The sequence below is a fragment of the Cynocephalus volans genome, chromosome 3 (assembly GCF_027409185.1).
Source record: "Cynocephalus volans isolate mCynVol1 chromosome 3, mCynVol1.pri, whole genome shotgun sequence".
In the NCBI taxonomy this organism is placed as follows: domain Eukaryota; kingdom Metazoa; phylum Chordata; class Mammalia; order Dermoptera; family Cynocephalidae; genus Cynocephalus; species Cynocephalus volans.
The window spans coordinates 123,162,254-123,168,654 of record NC_084462.1 but is presented as its reverse complement, the minus strand read 5'-3'; the positions used below and the strand labels follow the sequence as shown (position 1 = coordinate 123,168,654).

The following is a 6,401-nucleotide window of genomic DNA, read 5'->3' as shown; positions in this document are numbered from 1 at the left end:
AAATATGAAGAGATTTATCTCTGTCCTTTTCAGCTCAGTTTTCATTCTCACAGGCAACTACGGGTATAAATTCCTCATTTATCCTTCCAGATAATGTTTATGTACTTATAAGCCAATCAGATGTACTTTATTTTCCTTTCTTTTGTAAATGATTGGTTGTATACTCTATACATTTTCTGCATTTGCATCTTGCTTTTTCAGTTAATAATACATGTTGGAGATGTAAAGTCTGATGCTTTTAAAAGAGAGCTACATGTGGACTCCAGAGATTTGTGTATAAATCTTAACATTGTGTCTAAGGCATAATATGACCTGCTTTTAAAGGACAGCATAGAATAGTAAATGTTGAGTAACTACTTGGATGACCATCTTCAGCCAGAGCTACTCAGTTTTCTTTCTGGCAGCCTTCTGTACTTTTTATACAAGCAAGTCATATTCCTTGTAGATAAATTAGAGAACAGAAATAAGCAAAAAGAAAGAAATCACCCATAATTTTTGCTTTTCAAGAGTATCTCTTTATATTTTGGTGTTTAAAGAGAATCTTTCCTTCCCTCTTTCTTTCTCCTTCTCTCTCTGTGTACACATACATATCCACACATACATACATATGTATTTTAAGAAAGAGATCACATCGTACATATGGGTAGTTCTGTAACCTGTTTTTCTTTCTTAACAATTTTCCATGTCAGTGCATATAGGTCTACACCATAACTTTAAATCATGCAAGCTATTCCATTGTATGTCTAGTCCATAAATTATTTAACCAACCCACTGTGGTTGAATACTTCAGCAGTTTCAAGTATTTCCAGTTATAAACAACTCATACTTTACAACATTCTTAAGTACTTAATGTCTTATTGACACCAGATTTTCAGGTACTTCCCCAAAAGACATTTATTTCTCCTTAGTACTGTCTTTTCCTTCCTTCCATCCTTTCTTCCTCTCCCTTTCACATCACCCCATCTTTCTTCTTTTGGAAACACTTCCATCAGTAAGGTATTTCGTTCTGTCCTAGTAAGATAACTGAATCAGCTGGCTTGGAGGCTAAGAGGAAGCTTTAACAGCCAGAGGTAGGGAAGAGCAGAGGTTTCTGCCGACCTGTAAACTCTCCTCAGCCATTAAGGCAGGATACAGTCCTTCCTTTACACACACCTTGCAAGCTGATGGAGGTCGTCCTTCTTTGACGACTCCTCGTTTCTCTTTCAGAGTTTGTCTTGATATAGTATTTTAACGAGAGTTTAATGGTATAAACATGCAGCCACATGGACTAAATATTTAGCCTCCCAAGTGATTATTAAGACAAGACTTATTCTGATATGTTTGTTCAAAACAAGAAGTCTTACCATTATGATAATATTAGGCATTTCACCAGGGTAGAGTCCCCAGACTGCAAGAGGTGGGAGGAAGAGTAGGACACTGGAAATTAAACAAAATAAGGGCTACTTACCTGAGTCTGTTAGAGAGGAAAAATATATTTGAATAGGGTGAGAGCAGCCATAATTACATTGTGTCTTAATTTGCATCTCATCTTCCAGGCAGGTCATGCAGGATAGCAAAAACAATTAGCATTTCATAATGTAGTAATCCTGTATTCTAGAAAAACAACCCATAGGTGAAAGCCAAATTAATTCACAGGATGATGGCACTGAACTCACAAGCACCATCTTTGGTTCAGTTAGTGCATGTTTTGTATGTTCTTACGCAGGGGAAACAGATGAGATTTTGGAGATTGGGCTTCCCTCCTGTATTAGGGGCTAATCCAGTCCTTTTATTAAATGCTCCTAAAATTACCCAATTTGAATAGACTATCTCTTCCCTGTAAGATTCTCACTAATCCTCCTCTATTTTTCTTTCTTTCATTTTTTGGCAGCTGGCCGGTACAGGGATTGAACCCTGGACCTCGGTGTTATCAGCACCATGCTCTAACCAACTGAGCTAACCAGCCAGCCCAGATCCTCCTTTTATGGGATTCTGATTCTGAAGTTTTCAGACAGGGCCTGGGAATCTGTGTGTTAACAAGCACCTCAGGTGACTCTTAAGATCTGGAAGGTTTAAGGAATCTGCTGAAGGGGTTAGGAGTATGGGATTTGAGTCAAACTGACGTGGATTCTGGGATTGACTCTCAGTTTTCGGCTTGGTAAACTTGGCTATGTTACTTAACCTCTCTGAGCTTTAGTTTCCTCATCTAAGAAATGCTTACTACCTCAGCCTATTTTTGTGCTCTGTCCCCTTTGCTCGTTCTGAACTGGTTTCCCTGGTCCTCAAGGGTGGCAAGCCCTTTTCTTCCTTAGGGTTTTTGCACATGCCATTCTCTGTCTGCAAATCTCTCTTCCCTGGTTTCCTCCAAGTCATTCTTCAGGCTTTAGCTCAAGCATCACTGTATTAGTCTGTTTCTGTTGCTTATAACAAAATACATGGAAATGGGTACTTTGTAAAAAAATGAAATTTATTGCTTACAGTTTCTGAGGCTGGGAAGTTCCAAGTCCATCTGGTGGTGGTGACAGTGACCTAGGGGTCTCACATTGCAAGCTGGTGGAAGCAGAGAGAGCAGAGAGAAAGACAGAATTTCTTTCTTCTTTTAAAGCCCTCAGAACCACGCCCCTGACCACCATTTTTAATCCATTCACTATGGCATGGCCTTACAATCTAATCACGTCTTTAAGGCTCTACCTTTCAATTACCATAATAGGATTTCCTACCCTCTTAACAGTCACAGTTGGGCAGAGTTTCTAATACATAAAACTTGGGGGACACAATTCAAGCTTCAGTGAGTTTGGGGGGATATAATTTAATCCACTACAATCACTTAGTCTGAAGGCCTTCCTTGATTTTTATAGTCTAAGTTATGTTCCCCATACTTTCTGAATTATTCTCTTACATAATTTATTTTCCTTCATTGCCTTCTCTTCTTCTTTTCTACACTAGACTGTAAGCTCCATGAAGACAGAAGGCCATGAGGGCATGAGGGCCTCTTTTGCTCAGCACCATTGTCAGGGCCAAGGGGAGATGGGGGAGGGGGGTTTTATACCTCCTATTCTCCCCCTTATCCCTTCCTGCAAACCATTTCAAAAAACCTTTCAGTCTAGATTAAAACAGTGCTCTTTTTGTGCAAGTGTGGCTTCAAGAGAAATTCCCTGGGCTCCAATTATTTCCCCTACCACCTTCTTAATAGCATTCTGTAGCTTCTACTCTTGCTCCTGTACACCCTGCTCCAAGCACAGTGTCTGGCCCAGAGCAGTTAAGATAGGTGTATACGATGACAGCTACATTTACGGTTCTAAACCTAACTCTCTCCTGAGCTCCAGCTCTGAATTTCCAATTGATTCCTAATTAACTCATTGATATCTGGTAATGGTTACTCCCTTAATTATTTTAGTGGGATTTTATAGTGCTGTCATTAAATTTAAAAAAAATTGTACCTTGTATCATTTTGAATTTAATCAAACTAATTCAATCTGCTTTAAAAAGGAGGCAGATTATAAGTTCCAAATAAATTACAAACTGCTGATTGAATATTTTCATTTAGATCTTTAGTGTCACCTTGAACTCAACAGGTTTAAAACCAAACTCACTAACCTTCCTCCAGACTGACCCCCCTCCTGATTTCCTTGAGATTCCTTTGGTCAGTGGCATTGCTGTGCCTTCAGTCAGATGAGCAGAAACCTTGGAGTCATCTTGAGTCCCCACTCCTTTCCCATATTCCTTCTCGCCGTTAGTTACTATGACTCCGTTACCATCATGAGTCTGACCAGCTTCCCTTTCCACTTTCTCTTTTAATCACGTCCTGATACTTTTCCTAAATTCTGTTTCTCTTCCCTCCCAAGCTCCCTATAACTTCCTGTTGCTTAAGAAGGAGAAGTGCATCCGGAATTCCCTTTAATGACTTTTCATTTTCTACAGAGTTCCAGCTCCCTGACCTGGTTTTCCAGGCCATCCTTAGACTGCCCCCCCCCCCGTACCAATCTCGTCTCTACCACTTTCTCTCATGCACCTTTTTCTCAGTCAGACTTATCTATTCATTGTTTCAAGATGCTGTGTTTACTTTCAGTGAAAGTAATTCACTGAATCCTTTAGTATCTTCTCTTTCCCGAAGGGCACCTGGAAGGGCTCCCTTCATGAATGGCCGTGTCCTAGGCCTAACGAAGATTTACAAAATAAAGTAGGCATGTTCCCTGACCTGGAGGAGCTGTGGGGAAAATGAGAAGAAATGGACAGGGTTAATCTCTTTGCTTTAGCTGTCTTCATAATCAATATCTGTCTCCTCTGAATCGATTTTATGAAGACTGGAACTGGTGGTTAAAAGACCAGATCGAGTACCGCAACCATATGTAAGTCCATTCATATTTTTCATGTTGGCTGGGCCAAGGGCCATACATTCTTTTTTTTTTTTTTTTCACTTTTAATGCTCAAATTATAATGGTCTCAGCCCTTAGTTACAAGAGATTTGATCTTTCCTCTGCAGTGTCTTCTTCTTGTGGTAGTCAGTCCAGGGAAATGAGTCTTGATTAATAATGCCTTTGAGGAGAAGAAATTAGAAAGGCTGATCAGTCCTCTAAATGCCCCATTCTCAACTGGTGTTTTTGTCATCATCACTTCCTGGAGAAGCTGGTGAAAACAGGAAAGCTAGAAACCCATTTAAAGGAAGGCCATACATTCTGTGTGATACTGTCACTGGGGTTAAATATATACATAAGCCATCCTTGAAATGGATTATTATTCTTCATAAAAGAGTTTTTTCAATACGAAGTGAACGCTATGGTTTCATTATGATGAGAGAAAAAAGGAGTCAGGAACTACAGCCCAGAGACAATTATATGACCTAGGTAAGATTTCTTAAAACGTTATAATGTCACTTATTTTTGCCACCCTTTGTAGTAATTAGCAACAGAAAAGTTAAAGCAAACAGAAAAGTCTCTGTGTATTTATCTTTGGGAACTGGTGGTGCGCAGGTCCTCATCTAAAGCACAGCTTCTCATTGTTTTTATGGTACCCAGTTCCTTCACTATTCTTTGCAATACTATATTTTCTCCATTCTTGACCATCTCTCTCATAAATTCCATAAAGGCAGGAACGTATCTACCCTGTTCCCTACATCGAATCCCCAGAGCCCACTGCAAGCCTGCATAGGCCTTCAGGAAGTTCCCTTCTCCCCTTCATCTTTGCAGTTGTTTTTAGAAAACTGTGGGGAAGATATAAACTCTGAACATATTTTTTGTTTCTCTCTGAAATCAGGTAGCATTCTTTGTTTTTCTGTCAGGATGCTCACAATCTTACTTAATATCACTTTCATCTCTTTATTATATTTTTCTTTTCTATTTACCCTTAAGGGAATGAGTTCGAAGTAGTTTTACACTTAATTTTTTTTTACAGTTTTAGTATTAAATACTGTACTCATAAAGCTGTTTTGTGGAGTAAAACAAAAGACTCATTTAAAAAAGGGACTAAATTAATTTAGTTTGTTTAAAACAAGATAATATTTATGTATGAATAATACATTAGTGATATATTATGTATACATCTGTGTATTTATGTCTTGAGGTGGGCTCCTTGGGGATTATTTCTGAAGTAAAACCCACAGGGAAATATCATGTATTAAAAAATTATAATTCTAGTGCCAACCTACAAGCAAATGTGTTCTTTTCTAATCTAACCAAGTGTAGCTCTTGGTTCTATTTTTCATTTTGTTTCAAGATGGATTAGTTCAATAAAGACTTAAAGGAATTATGATACATGAAAAACAGATTTTTGTTTTGTTACCAAAGCATCAAAAGGGCAAAAATTACATGTATCTTAGTGATGATAATTTATCTATTCAGGCATTTTAGTCAGAGGGTGTTAGAGTTTCTGAAGAAAAACTTCAAAATGAAATAAAGTATAATTTATCTTAAAGACCACATTAATATCACTGTTCTTACCTGTCATTTATACTTTATTTACTTGTCGTTTAGCTTAATGGATTAATTTTCAAAGGTTAACAATGATTTGGGTTGAATTATAAATTACCACTAAATAATAAGTACTTATACAATGGAATCTCTTTTTCTTGATACAGAGTGTCTTCTTAATGGATCAGGGTTAATAGAAGTAAGATCACCTGCTGTGGTTTTAATGTCCCCCCAAGCTCATGCTGGAACTTAGCTCTCAATGTGGTGGTGGAAGGTGGGGCCTTTAAGAGGTGATTGGATCCTGAGGACTGTGCCCTTGTGAATGGATTGGCCCATTCACGGAGTGATGGGTTGATGGTTTAATGGGTATTCTTGGGCATGGTTCTGATGGCTTTCTTAGGAGAATGAGAGAGAAGGTTAGATCTCTCGCTCTTGCCATTTGCCATGTGATACTCTGGTCGCCCGGGACCCTGTTGAGAGTTACCACCAAGAAGGCCCTCACCGGATGTGCTCCCT

General features: G+C 38.6%; 1 non-coding gene across 1 annotated transcript; it reads right to left on the bottom strand.

Annotated features, from left to right (window-relative positions):
- Positions 1-1,871: 1,871 nt before the first annotated feature.
- TRNAI-GAU (transfer RNA isoleucine (anticodon GAU)) lies at positions 1,872-1,945 on the bottom strand. Its single transcript has one exon. It is a non-coding gene; the product is annotated as a tRNA-Ile (tRNA).
- Positions 1,946-6,401: the final 4,456 nt, after the last annotated feature.